This window comes from Amblyomma maculatum, chromosome 6 (assembly GCF_055883805.1).
Source record: "Amblyomma maculatum isolate TAMU_Amacu chromosome 6, ASM5588380v1, whole genome shotgun sequence".
Classification (NCBI taxonomy): domain Eukaryota; kingdom Metazoa; phylum Arthropoda; class Arachnida; order Ixodida; family Ixodidae; genus Amblyomma; species Amblyomma maculatum.
Genome location: NC_139349.1, coordinates 95,320,750 through 95,332,944, shown reverse-complemented (window position 1 = coordinate 95,332,944; position 12,195 = coordinate 95,320,750). Strand labels below are relative to the sequence as shown.

Here is a 12,195-nt window from a genome sequence, read left to right as displayed (position 1 = left end):
TTCGTTCTTCGCCAACCACTTCTCGATTCACTTCAGTGGCGACGAGGCTGCCCACAGCCGGGCACTGTCTGCTCCATGGCGGCCCACGCCGGACCGCCGGGTTTCGAAGAAACGGAAGACAGTTGGGAAGCCTATCAGGTGCGTCTGGAATTTATTTTGAAGCTTACGGAATCGATGACTCGAAGAAACGACGGGCTCTTCTAACGGCAGCCTTAAGTACAGCAACAGTCGGCATAATAACAGGACGTTGCGCGCCGGTCAAGATTCAAGAGCTAGCCTACGAGCAGCTGGTTCTGCTGCTGACTGAGCATTTCGCGCCGCAATGCAATGAAATTGCGGAGTCGTACAAGTTCTTCACAAGACGACAGCGTCCGGACGAAACAATGAAGGACTTTATTGCCGAAATTCGGAAGCAAGCCTGTAGGTGCAACTTTGGCGATGCAAGGGACAGGATGTTACGAGACAGACTTGTTTGCGGTCTGCGTGACACCGGCGTTCAGCGGAAACCCTTGTCAAAAGCTTCGCTAACGCTGAAAGAAGCCGAGGATATAGCGTTAGCGGCAGAGATGGCAGCCCTTAACGCGGACCACATGGATAAGACAAAGGATCATGGCAATATTAATGCCGTGAGGAGCAAGCAGCAGGGCCAACTGTATTGCCACAAAACTCGTACGTACAAGCCCAGGTGACGCTTGCCCGTGTTGCGGTAGCACTGAGCACAAGGCAGAGAAGTGCAAGTTTCGCCGGGCGGAGTGTTTTCGCTGCCGACGGAAAGGGCACCTAGCTAAAATGTGCGCGTTGAAACAACCAGGAGTGGCACTTTGTGAAGAGCATTCCTCGTCAAGTGACGGCAACGAGCTTTGTCTACTTAGTTTGTACACTGCGTCTGTTAACTTGACCACGCCCATAATTCGCACATTCCGTTGGAGCGGGATTCCGATCAAGATGCAAGTAGACACAGGCTCGCCGGTCTCCATCATTACGTGGAAAACCTACTGCAAGCATCGGCATGCCTGGCCTGCGCTACTCAAGTCATCTTTGCAGTTGTCCTGCTTCCTGGGCAAGCTCCCTGTGAAGGGCCAGCTCAAGCTTCCTGTCTCGTACGCGGGAAAAACCTTGGAAGCGATGCTGACCGTGTTGCAGTGCGCTGGCCCGGACTTGTGCGGACGTGACATCATCAGCGCATTTGAGCATAGCGGAAGACCTGTCCTCAGCATTGCCAGCGATGCGACCTCTGGTGAGCATGATTTGTCGCACCAACCTTCCTTAGCGCACTGTTAGAAGAGTTCAGTGATTTGTTTACGCCAGGTCTAGGGCGCATTAACGGTCCCGCAGTTCATCTGCGGTTGCATGAAAATGCGAAACCGCGTTTCTGCAAAGCTCGTTCTGTGCCATACGCAATGCGGGAGCAAGTGTCTAATGAAATAGACCGGCTTGTTAAAGATGGCATTCTCTCGCCTATCGACAGTGCGGATTGGGCCACGCCTCTGGCTCCCGTGATCAAGAAGAATGGTTCCATTCGGTTGTGTGGTGATTTTAAGGTGACCGCAAACTCTGCATGCGTTACGGAGCAGTACCCATTGCCGAAAATACGGGATATTTTCGCCAACCTAAACGGCAGGGAAGTCTTCAGCACTATCGACTTGAAAGATGCTTACAATCAGTTGCCGCTTGATGAGGAAACCAGGAAGCTTTTGGTCGTAAACACCCCGAAAGGCCTGTTTTGCTACAATCGACTTCCGTTTGGTGTAGCCTCTGCTCCTGCAATTTTTCAGAGACGTATGGAAGGCATCCTGCAAGGCATTCCGGGCGTTCAAGTTTACCTGGACGACGTAGTAGTCGCGGAAAAACACTGGTACTCTGACACACTGCGTGAAGTTTTCAGGCGTTTCCGGCAGCATGGTGTGAAGTTGCATCCCCAGAAATGCAAGTTTCGGCAAGCAGAAGTTGAATTTATGGGGCATCGTATAAGCGCGGACGGGTTGTTACCTAAGGCAGATAACACTGCCGCCATAGCAAAGATGCCGAAGCCAACGTGCGTTGCGGAACTGCGGGCATTCTTGGGGTTTGTAACCTATTACCACGCATTTCTGGGAAATTTGGCTATGGTTCTGGAGCCGCTGCATGAACTACTAAGAAAGAACGCACGCTGGAAGTGGGGGGCGAGACAAGATAACGCTTTCCGGACAACGAAGCGGCTGCTAGAGGAAGCAAAGTTCTTGGCACACTACGATCCAAGTAAGCCCCTTTTCTTGGAAACCGATGCATCATCGTGTGGCGTTGGCGCCGTACTGTACCACGGAGTAAATGGGCAAGATCTACCAATCGGGTTCCGATCGCGAACTCTTTCAGCTGCTGAGCGCAATTACGCGCAGATTGAAAGAGAGGCATTGGCGGTAGTATTTGGTGTTGCAAAGTTCCGGGAATATCTGCTCGGGAATCAGTTCACGCTCGTCACTGATCACAGACCTCTCGTGAGCCTTTTCGGCCCCGACAAGCCCGTTCCAGCCATGGCCGCTGCACGGATTCAGCGTTGGTCTCTCCTGCTGAGCGCCTACAACTACAAAATTCAGTACAAACCAGGGAAGGCACTGATTCCTGCTGACACCCTTAGCCGTTTGCCTGTGCGGGAGAAGCAAAACGCTAAGATTGCAGAAGATGATGCGCGTGAGTACGTTCTTCTAACAGATCACCTAAATTCTGGTCCGCTCTCAGCGAGTGATTTGGCCAAGATGACGGGCAGTGATAGCGACCTCGCGCAACTCCGCCAATACATTCACAATGGCTGGCCACGATACCATAGAGAAAGAGATTGGTAAAGAGCGGTCACTCGGCGAAAACTGGCCCCAGGAAATGACGCGCGACTTTTTGCGCTGCCGCCGATTGATGGATGGCGGCACCAACATGCGCATGCGCGGAGGCGCGCGTGACGGCACTCGCTGCAGCGGTAGCCCGCCGGAGCAGACAAGAAGTTGTCGAAGGGTGCGGTTGGGTGATTGTGCCTCGCCGCGCTTGTACGGCACAGACCTCTCGTGGGCTGCTGCGCGGAACGACAGCGGTTTGAAACGACGGCAAGGTGAGCAACGTTTTTTGCTTAACTACGCTGCATTTCAAGAAGTTTATGCTGACCACGCCGGCCGGTGCCAATAAGTTTCGCAGCTCGTGAACAGGCGCGCCGGCTGTTCAGGCGCAGTTCGTTACGCCGTAACTCTGGCGGTTCCCAACCACGCCGAGGTGTAATATGTTGTGCTCCCGGGAAACAGCGTCATTTCGAACAGTTTAGCTCGTCACGCTTGACAAAATGGCATGTGAAGGCACCAAGGCACGCCGTTGCGCTAAAATGGCGTGTTCGCCGGCCGGTGCGGCCATGCTGACGCAGTTTACCGAACGGCTAGTTTTGCTAAGTGTCGCGTTTAGCAGAGCAACGGTAAAGTGAGAAATGTTTCATTCTTGACTTTCTTGTCAAACTACGCAGTATTTCAGGCAGTTTAGCTCAGTACGGCGGTCTGCGCTTCACAAAGTCGCACGTGAAGGGCAGCCAACAGGCATGACAAGGCGCTCGCCAAAATGGCTCGCCGGCCGCGACGACATGTGACATGGCGTGAGGTTTTGCGAACGGCTAGTTTTGCGTGCTGTCGCGTTTTACAGGGCAACTGCAAGGTCACAAATGTTTCATTCTTGTAAAACTGCGAGGCATTTCGGGCAGTTTAGCTCAGCGCGGTGGTCTGCGCTTCACAAAGTCGCGTATGCAAGGCAAGCCAACATGGCGTGCTCGCCGGCCGCGGTGAGGCCAGGCCGCGGTTTTATTATGCGGCAAGCTTCATTGCTTCAGCTGTTCAGTGCTCTTGAGGAATATTATTAGTTTAGTGGCTGTCATTTCACGCTCTGTAGAAATGCATTTTGAGATAGGTTCGGTTAGCCTGCATTTCCTGACCTCTACGTTGCAAGAGTAGCTTTTGTATCAATTTTACGAATGACAGCTTTTCTGTTCTGGACCATTACCCACCCACATGCACAGATGTGTGCGCGGTGCAGTGGCCTTACATTTCATTGCAACCTTCTGCATCATGTTCATTCCTTTTCCAACAGCACTGCATGGACCCACGGACTGCAGCCGAAGCACGGCAGATGTGACGAGTGAATGGTGTAGCCTTCCCTCAAGCGTCGGTACTCCTCTCTGTCCTGGAAAATACAAGCTACCCTTGCTAAGGTAGCCGCGACTGGGGCTGTGTAGTTAATGTATACTGCCTGTTTTCTTATCATTTGCAATAATTCGGAAATCAGTTATGCTATTTTTGTCTCTACCTAAATGCTGTTTCTCACCTTGTGTATTTTTTTTTCTGTATTGTGCACATCGCCTAATGTGTGTCAAGTATTGTCAATGCATCCGTCTCCATCTGTTGCATCTCTTGTGTTTTATATGCAGCAAAATAAATTAATTTCACAAAGCACTTGGCGTCTTTTCTGCAATACTGTTTTGCAAAGGCTGGGGCGCAGCTGCGTTGATGGCCAGTTTAGAGAACTGGGAAGCTATTTTTCCTGTTAAGAATGCTGAATATAAATAGAAACATTAGCAGACCATTTAAAACCAAAATAATGCGCCAAAAGGGCAGGGAAGGGCGCAGCGCGTGGCTAGCATTCAAATCGCGCGCCTTTCAGCAAGACCGGAAGTAGTTGCCGCCGGCCGCTTTGTGCACTACAGTCAAATAAGTCAAATGGGCCGCTGGGCCCTATGGGAGTGTCCGCTCTTTACCAATCTCTTTCTCTATGACGATACTGGCAGCCCAGTCAGGAGCCATTACGCGCATATATGCACAGGAAGGACGAACTGACTTGCAGCCATGGAATTGTATACTGGGGTCATCGTGCGGTAATTCCGACGGCTGCGAGGCTACCAATGCTGCGTATACTGCATGACGCGCATCAAGGTATAACGGCCATGAAGAACTTGGCTCGGTCTGTATTCTGGTATCCAGGACTCGATCGGGACATTGAGAAGCTTGTCAACGCGTGTCCAACATGCATAGAATGCGGCAGCATGCCCGCGGCCCAACAACCCGTTCCTTGGCCGAAAACGGAAGAGCCCTGGTCTAGAATCCATGTCGATTTTGCGGGGCCCTTGGAAGGTCACATGTTGATGGTTGTGGTCTATTCTCATACGAAATGGATCGAGGTTGCTGCTATGAAGACTGCCACTTTAATGAAAACAATTGAAGCACTGCAGACAATGTTCAGCTGATTCGGCTTTCCAAGGACTCTCGTGACTGATAACGGGCCGCAGTTTAGTAGTGAGGAGTTCAGGGCATATATGAGGCGCAATGGCATCATTCATTTGCGGACAGCTCCTTACAAGCCGCAGTCTAACGGCCTGGCGGAAAGGGCGGTACGTACTGTGAAGCAAGGACTAAGCAAGAACACGCACGGTAGTCTGCAAGCACGCCTGGACCACATTCTGTCTCATTATCGGCGTACCCCCCATCTAAACGGGAAAACCCCGGCCTCCATGCTTCTCGGTTACGAGCCGCGCTGTTTACTACACAATATCGTGTCACGACCTTTTCCCTCTGCAGGTGCTTGCAACAACGGCAAACCACTGCGCAAGGAAATCTGGTTCAAGAACTACGGAGCAGGTGACAAGTGGAAACCAGGTGTGATAGAGTCCACCGAGGGCTCGCGCATGACAACCGTAAAGACCGCAGATGGGGAGCAACATCGCCGCCACCTGGACCAGCTAAAGACCAGGAGAACCAGTGTGGAAGGAGCGGAAGTTAAACCCGAGGCCCCCACGGAGGCATCAATGGCTGAAGACAACCCAAGCGTATCGGGAGAGCCGCAGTCTCAAGTGCACGGCAGCAGCGAGAGCCAGTGTCAAGCGGGCGCTGACATGCAAACGCCGTCGGGCTCACAAGCTGAGGACAGTACAAACGAGGCACCGGTGACTGGCGGCGCTGGAGTGACACTGCGTAGGTCAAAAAGGAACACCCGACGCCCCGACCGCTTCACTCCTTAAGAGGGGAGAATTGTTGTGACGCATGAACACGTGCTTATCTACCGAGATACCGGCTAAGCCACTGTTAACGACAGTAGCTGCGGTGACGTGGCTAGCCAACGGCTATAAATACTACTAACCTTTAATAAAGCTTGTTCGTTCTTCGCCAACCACTTCACGATTCACTTCATTAATTAGGTCTTCTTAATCCTAATGAAAACCCAAGAAACTATTAAAGTACTTAGCTAAACGTGGCAAGGCATGGCATAACAAAGCTACAGGAGGCAATACTTTTCTAAACATGATGCTGTAAACATAGCATGTATATCCGTGCTAGTAAACCACCCCTGAAGTTTTTTTTCACCGTGAATTTTGTTGTTTTCCGAATAGATAGGTGTGCAGCTGAAGAATCACTTAGGGATAGCAGTAATTTTGTTTTCGCAGTTACTGTCTTGCTTCGCTACTGATTTTGCCTGGGCTGCTTAATTCGGCTGTTTTTCTTCGGTGAGACAAGAAGAAACACCTCTGCTGCACAACGAAATTTCATTCTATAATTGATTAGCATGCACTGAAGCATTGGGAAAATTTCTAAATTATCGCCATTTTTTTTTTCAGTTCTTCAGCGGCGGAATTTAAATTTATCATTTTCGTATCAAGAGCTCTGAACTTCGCGACCGTATTGGGTGGAAGACTTAAGCAACCCGAAGAAAAATCAGCAGGCTGAAGTTCTTGTACAGCATTTACAATGATTGTACCGGTATTAAAAAACACTTATCTAAAGCAGCCATATTACATTTCGGAGAGACTAGACAACACGAAAAAGATTGAGTTATCAATGCCACATTAATGTATTTAAGTATTCGTTTTTCCCTAAAACAATTCTGGACTGGAATAAGCCTCCGAATGATGTAGTTTGTGCATCTGGCTTGCAAAGTGCTTTTGAAATGATGTTGTGATATATTTCTTCCAGACCTCGTGAGTTTACCAGCGTTGCGTTTGATGTATGTTATGTACTTATACTGCTTGTGAATTCATTTAGTGTTCTATTAGTGTGTTGTGTTACCTTGCTAACAAGTTTCCCGATACCTTACACTTTTTTAGCCTTGGCTCTCTGCATCGCTGGTACCGGTTCATGGTGCATTACACGAAAATGTTCGATTCGCAGCACCCGCTGCACCACCGTCCGTGACTGATTTAGGTGCAGTCGTGGCGTCGCTTTAGTGCACAGAACCGCGGCACCCTCAGAGACGGAGGTGCAAAAAAGTGGCGCATGCATTTGACGGTAACAACAGACAACGCGCGCAGCCGACGAAGTGCTTGTTGTGAAGAACATGTGATAATTTGATAAATACGAAGAAAGAAAACCACGTTTGGAAAAAGAAGAAGAAAACGTGAAGGTTGGCTCGAGGAGCAAAGTGCGTCTCGCGGCGGAGCAGCTCCCTGCGTCCTGTTCTTGCTCTGGGCCCAGCTACGAGCACCGCTATGAGCAGAAGGTGTGAATCGGCTAAGTATTGGGCGGCTAGTCCTCTTTTTCTGTTTTCCCCTGCGCATTTGCGCTTTTCACCGTGTTGATAACGCTCGCAGAGAGATTGTAACTGTAAAGTGATGTCTACGCAGTCTCCCGGCCAGGGGCGCTTCCCTGGTCGGCTTTCCAACGATCTGGCGTTCCAAACATTCATGTGGCGCTGGTGCCCAAGGATGGCGGATTTATTAAAATGAATAACCCTGGGACTGTTCGAGCTGCTCTCCAGGCAGCCTCTACCCTGTATGACTCGATCACAGAAGTGAGGCAGTTTGGGCGTGGCGGGATACTGTGCCGATCTCCAGACCTCAATTGCGTGAAGGATCTGCTTAAATGCAATTCATTTGGATCGCTTCAGGTGAGCAGCTTTATCCCTACTCATCTTGCATGCACAAAGGGATTAGTCCGAGGAGTAGACTCTTCATTAACTCCAGCTGAGACCCTCGACCTTCTTTCGGCGGCTGGTGTGGTAGCGGTGTATCGTTGCAGCCGGGAGGTTAATAATACGCGGGTACCAACAGAGTCGGTGATTGCCACATTTGCGGGAACTTCATGCCCGTCAGAGATAAAAGCATGGCCATTGATCTTCCGTGTGGATCCTCTTGAATCTAAGCCACTGCAGTGCACTAATTGCTGGCGATATGGTCACAGTGCTCGTGGTTGTAAGTCCTCCGTGCCGTGTTCCAAATGTGGCGATGGTCATCATTCGTCATCATGTTCACAACAACACGACAAATGCTGCCTTTGCGGTGGAGCCCACGCTGCAAACTCCTTGGAGTGTCCATCTCAAAAACAGGAGCTGCAAATTCTAGAGGTAATAGATAGAAAACGCTGTTCGCGTCGTGACGCTGTAACAGAAGTTAAGGAACGATTACACGGTTATGCAGGTATGTCAGCCCGATCAGGTGTGCCTCTGGATGCAGCAATCTCAAAGGCGATAATAACTGCAGTGGAAGCATCAATGACTAAAATGGTCGACCGAATAGTTGCTACTGTCACAGAGTGTTTTCTAACGTTCTGGCAGTTCAGCTAACGCAAGCCCTGCAATCAGGAACAGCCCCTTTCATAGCAAATATGCCCTCTGAAAGCTCTCAACTGCTTGAAAGCACTACTGTTGCTTCGCCTAACAGGGCTGCTCCCCCAGATGACGATGAAAACATTAATGACGCAGAGATGGTAGAATCAGATGTAAGAATCCTAAAACGGTGTGGGTCTCCCATGTACAATCATTCTTCTCCGCGGTCCCAACCAAAATCAAAGAAACATCAGCATACATTAAAGCCAAAGGATAATATTTTGGGGTAGGCAGTTGCGGCTGCCAAGATTTCACAATCATAGGGGCACTAAGAGTTATCCAGTGGAACTGTCGTTCAATTCTAACAGCTTCAACAGATTTAGTTTACATTTCTTCTCAATATAATCCACACATAATTATTTTGCAAGAAACTTGGCTAACAGCCGAAAAGCATTTCTATTTACAAAATTATCGTTCATTCCGACAAGATCGCCAATCAAAAGGAGGAGGTTTAATTATATTTGTCTGTACAAAATTCTGTCACAGGGCTAAGATTTCTTTCCAGTTATCTTCTACAGATTGTGAGTTATTGGCCCTAGACTTTGAAATTCCAGGGCACTGTCCGTTTTCCTTAGTGAATGCTTATTTCCCTAGCGGTGTACAAGATACAAAACCTCTAGATCTGCTATTAGTTAATTGTCGAAACTCAGTTCTTCTGGCTGGTGATTTTAATTCGCATCATGTGTCATGGGGCTACAAGACAGATAGTTGTGGCAAGCGTCTTTGGGATTGGATGACAAATAATAACTTTTCCTGCAGAAATTCGGGTTCGGCCACTTTTATAAGAAAACACAGTCAATCTGTGTTAGATTTAACTTTTACCTCTCCCAGTCTCTTCGTTAATAATTGGTCGACACTTGATTGTGGCACCTCTAGTGACCACATACCGATTGCGTTTGAGGTTAATCACCCTGTAACTCCAGCGACTTCTCAGTTGAAGTCATTTATCAACTATAATAACTTTCAGTCAACGTTACGCTCTAATCTTGAGACATTGACTAACACGGATGAAGAACAAAAATCAAAACGCTTATGCTCGGTGATTGAGGATTGCCGTAAGAAGTCTGAGATCTTGGTACGGAGCTCAAAGGGGAATACTTCAGCTGTTTGGTGGAATACTGATTGTTCCCGAGATTACAGACGTAAAAAGGCGGCATGGAAAAAGCTTCACCACAACCAGTGCCCGAAAAACTGGCAGGATTACAAGTTCATTGCAGCTACTTTTAAACGTACAGTTGCAAAAGCGAAGGACGAGTATGATGCTAAGCATTTTGATTTCCTCTCTAAATCTGGCAATCGAACTGCTTTTTTTGGTTTTTTACGCTCGCGGAAAAAGATTCCGCAAGCACAAAATCTACATTCCTTTATTTTGACTCCACATGAAGCAATAGACACAATTGAAACAATTGCCAAAGGACTGGAGAAGCGTTTCTCGTCTGCACTTCCTTCGGGCTCGATATCTGTAATGCCAATGGAACCAGTTAATTATGATCCTCAAATTTCCGTTTCTGAGCTTTCTCCTATAGTTATGAGATTACCAGCCGCTGCTCCCGGTCCTGATAAAGTAACTTCAAAAATGTTAAAAATTCTTTTTGACCAGTCACCTCAGACGTTATTAGAGCTAGTAAATTATTCCATCAAACATGCTTGGATACAGCCAGAATGGAAACTTGCCAAAATAATTCCTTTACTTAAGAATAAAGGCGGTGCCTTGTCCATTGATAATATTAGACCAATTGCATTAACATCAAACATTGTAAAATTAATTGAAAGAATCATACTTATACGTGTTTCGGAATTCACGAATAAAGAAAATATCCTCAGCCCTTGCCAAATTGGTTTCCGTCAAAAGTGTGCCATCTGGAATGCGCATGCTGATCTCGAGAGTCGAGTTCTTTTAGCGCGGCGCCAAAAAATGCACGCTGCCTTGATGACGCTAGATATAGCCAAGGCCTATGATAGCGTTGAGCCTAGCATTCTATTGCAAAAATTAAAATCTCTTCAGTTTCCACATTATTTAGTAGCCTAGATATCTGAATTCCTCCAAAACCGAGAGTTTTACTGTGCATTAAATGGCGTCCATTCTGGCAGATATAAGCAAGCCAGGGGAGTGCCGCAAGGAGCAGTCCTTTCACCAGTCCTTTTCAACATACTACTCAGCTCAATACCAGTTAATCATGACGTTCGCACTTACGTATATGCGGATGATATTGCATTTTTTGCAACTGCATCGGATATTCAATCCCTTTATCTCCACTTGCAAACGTACCTAAACTCTATTGAGAATTGGTTGTGTGGCTTGCGTCTCACATCAAATGTCAACAAAAGCGTAGTCCTCGTATTTAATATAAAAGATTCTGTAAGTCTGTCTGTAATGTATCAGCAGCAAATAATACCACAGGTTAAATCATTAAAGTATTTAGGGGTCACTTATGATGATAATCTTTCATGGCAGCCCCACATTAACCATATTGCTACGAAAGGGGCTCGGGCCGTGGGCATGTTGCGCCGAATTAGTCGTCCCAGGTCTGGAATGCGGAGAGATGTCCTTTTAATGATTTATGTTATGTATGTGCGTCCAATTTTAGAGTTCGGTTCAGTCTTGTTTTCTGGATCAGCAACTTATAAAATTCGACCGCTTGTTCTGTTGGAGCGAGAAGCACTCCGGTTGTGTCTGGGACTTCCAAAATTTGTTGCCAACAATGTGCTCTACCTTGAAGCCCGGATTCCACCCTTGATATATAGATTACAAATTCTTACCGTTCAGACGTACTTAAGGATATATGAATCAGAGTTTCACCGATCTATGTCTATTCTTTGCTGTCAACCGACCTCCTTTTTCGGTGTCCATTGGTCTAAATTTCACACCCCGCAGGTTGTTATGGTCAAAAATTTGCTGGACCCTTTAAATGTTTCCCTTCCTAGTATTCTACCCATACAAACCATCGGTTCATCTATTAAAATTGTCTTTGACGACATATTCCCGAATAATGCTAAAAACTTATCATCCGTTATTCTAAACGGATTATTAGAAGATCATTTAAGAAGTCTTTCTGCTAGTTTAGTTGTAGCTACTGACGCATCTCAAAGTAATGAAAAGGCGGGTGTGGGTATATATTGTCCAGATTTAGACTGGTCTTTTTCTGTACGGCTTCCGGACTTCACCCCAATTTTTGAGGCGGAGTTTCTGGCGGTGGTACTCGCTTTACGGAAATTAGACTCCTCTTTTTCTAAAGTGGCAGTAATTTCCGACTCTCTATCCTTGTGTTCATCTCTCTCTTCGTCGGTGGATTCTGCAATAGTAAAAACCTTTGTCTCCCTGATCCCTAGACATTTGAAAATTGTTCATATGGTATGGGTACCAGGCCACAGCAATGTGACTTTAAATGAATATGCTGACAATTTGGCAAAAGAGTCCCTTAATGGCCCCGTATTATCTATCCTTCCGGCGACCGCGTACATCACCGCAGCGAGGTTTCGAAGAAACGTCCTATTAAATATGAAAAATGGACATCTTTTAAGATCTGATGACTACCTGCATCTAAATTATTCTTGGAATAGAAAATTATGTCATTCACGGCAACTTGAGATTTCACTAACAAGGCTGCG

At 47.4% G+C, this 12,195-nt stretch overlaps 1 pseudogene; it reads left to right on the top strand.

Annotated features, from left to right (window-relative positions):
• Nucleotides 1–75: 75 nt before the first annotated feature.
• On the top strand, nt 76–1,836 carry LOC146186317 (uncharacterized; annotated as a pseudogene).
• Nucleotides 1,837–12,195: the final 10,359 nt, after the last annotated feature.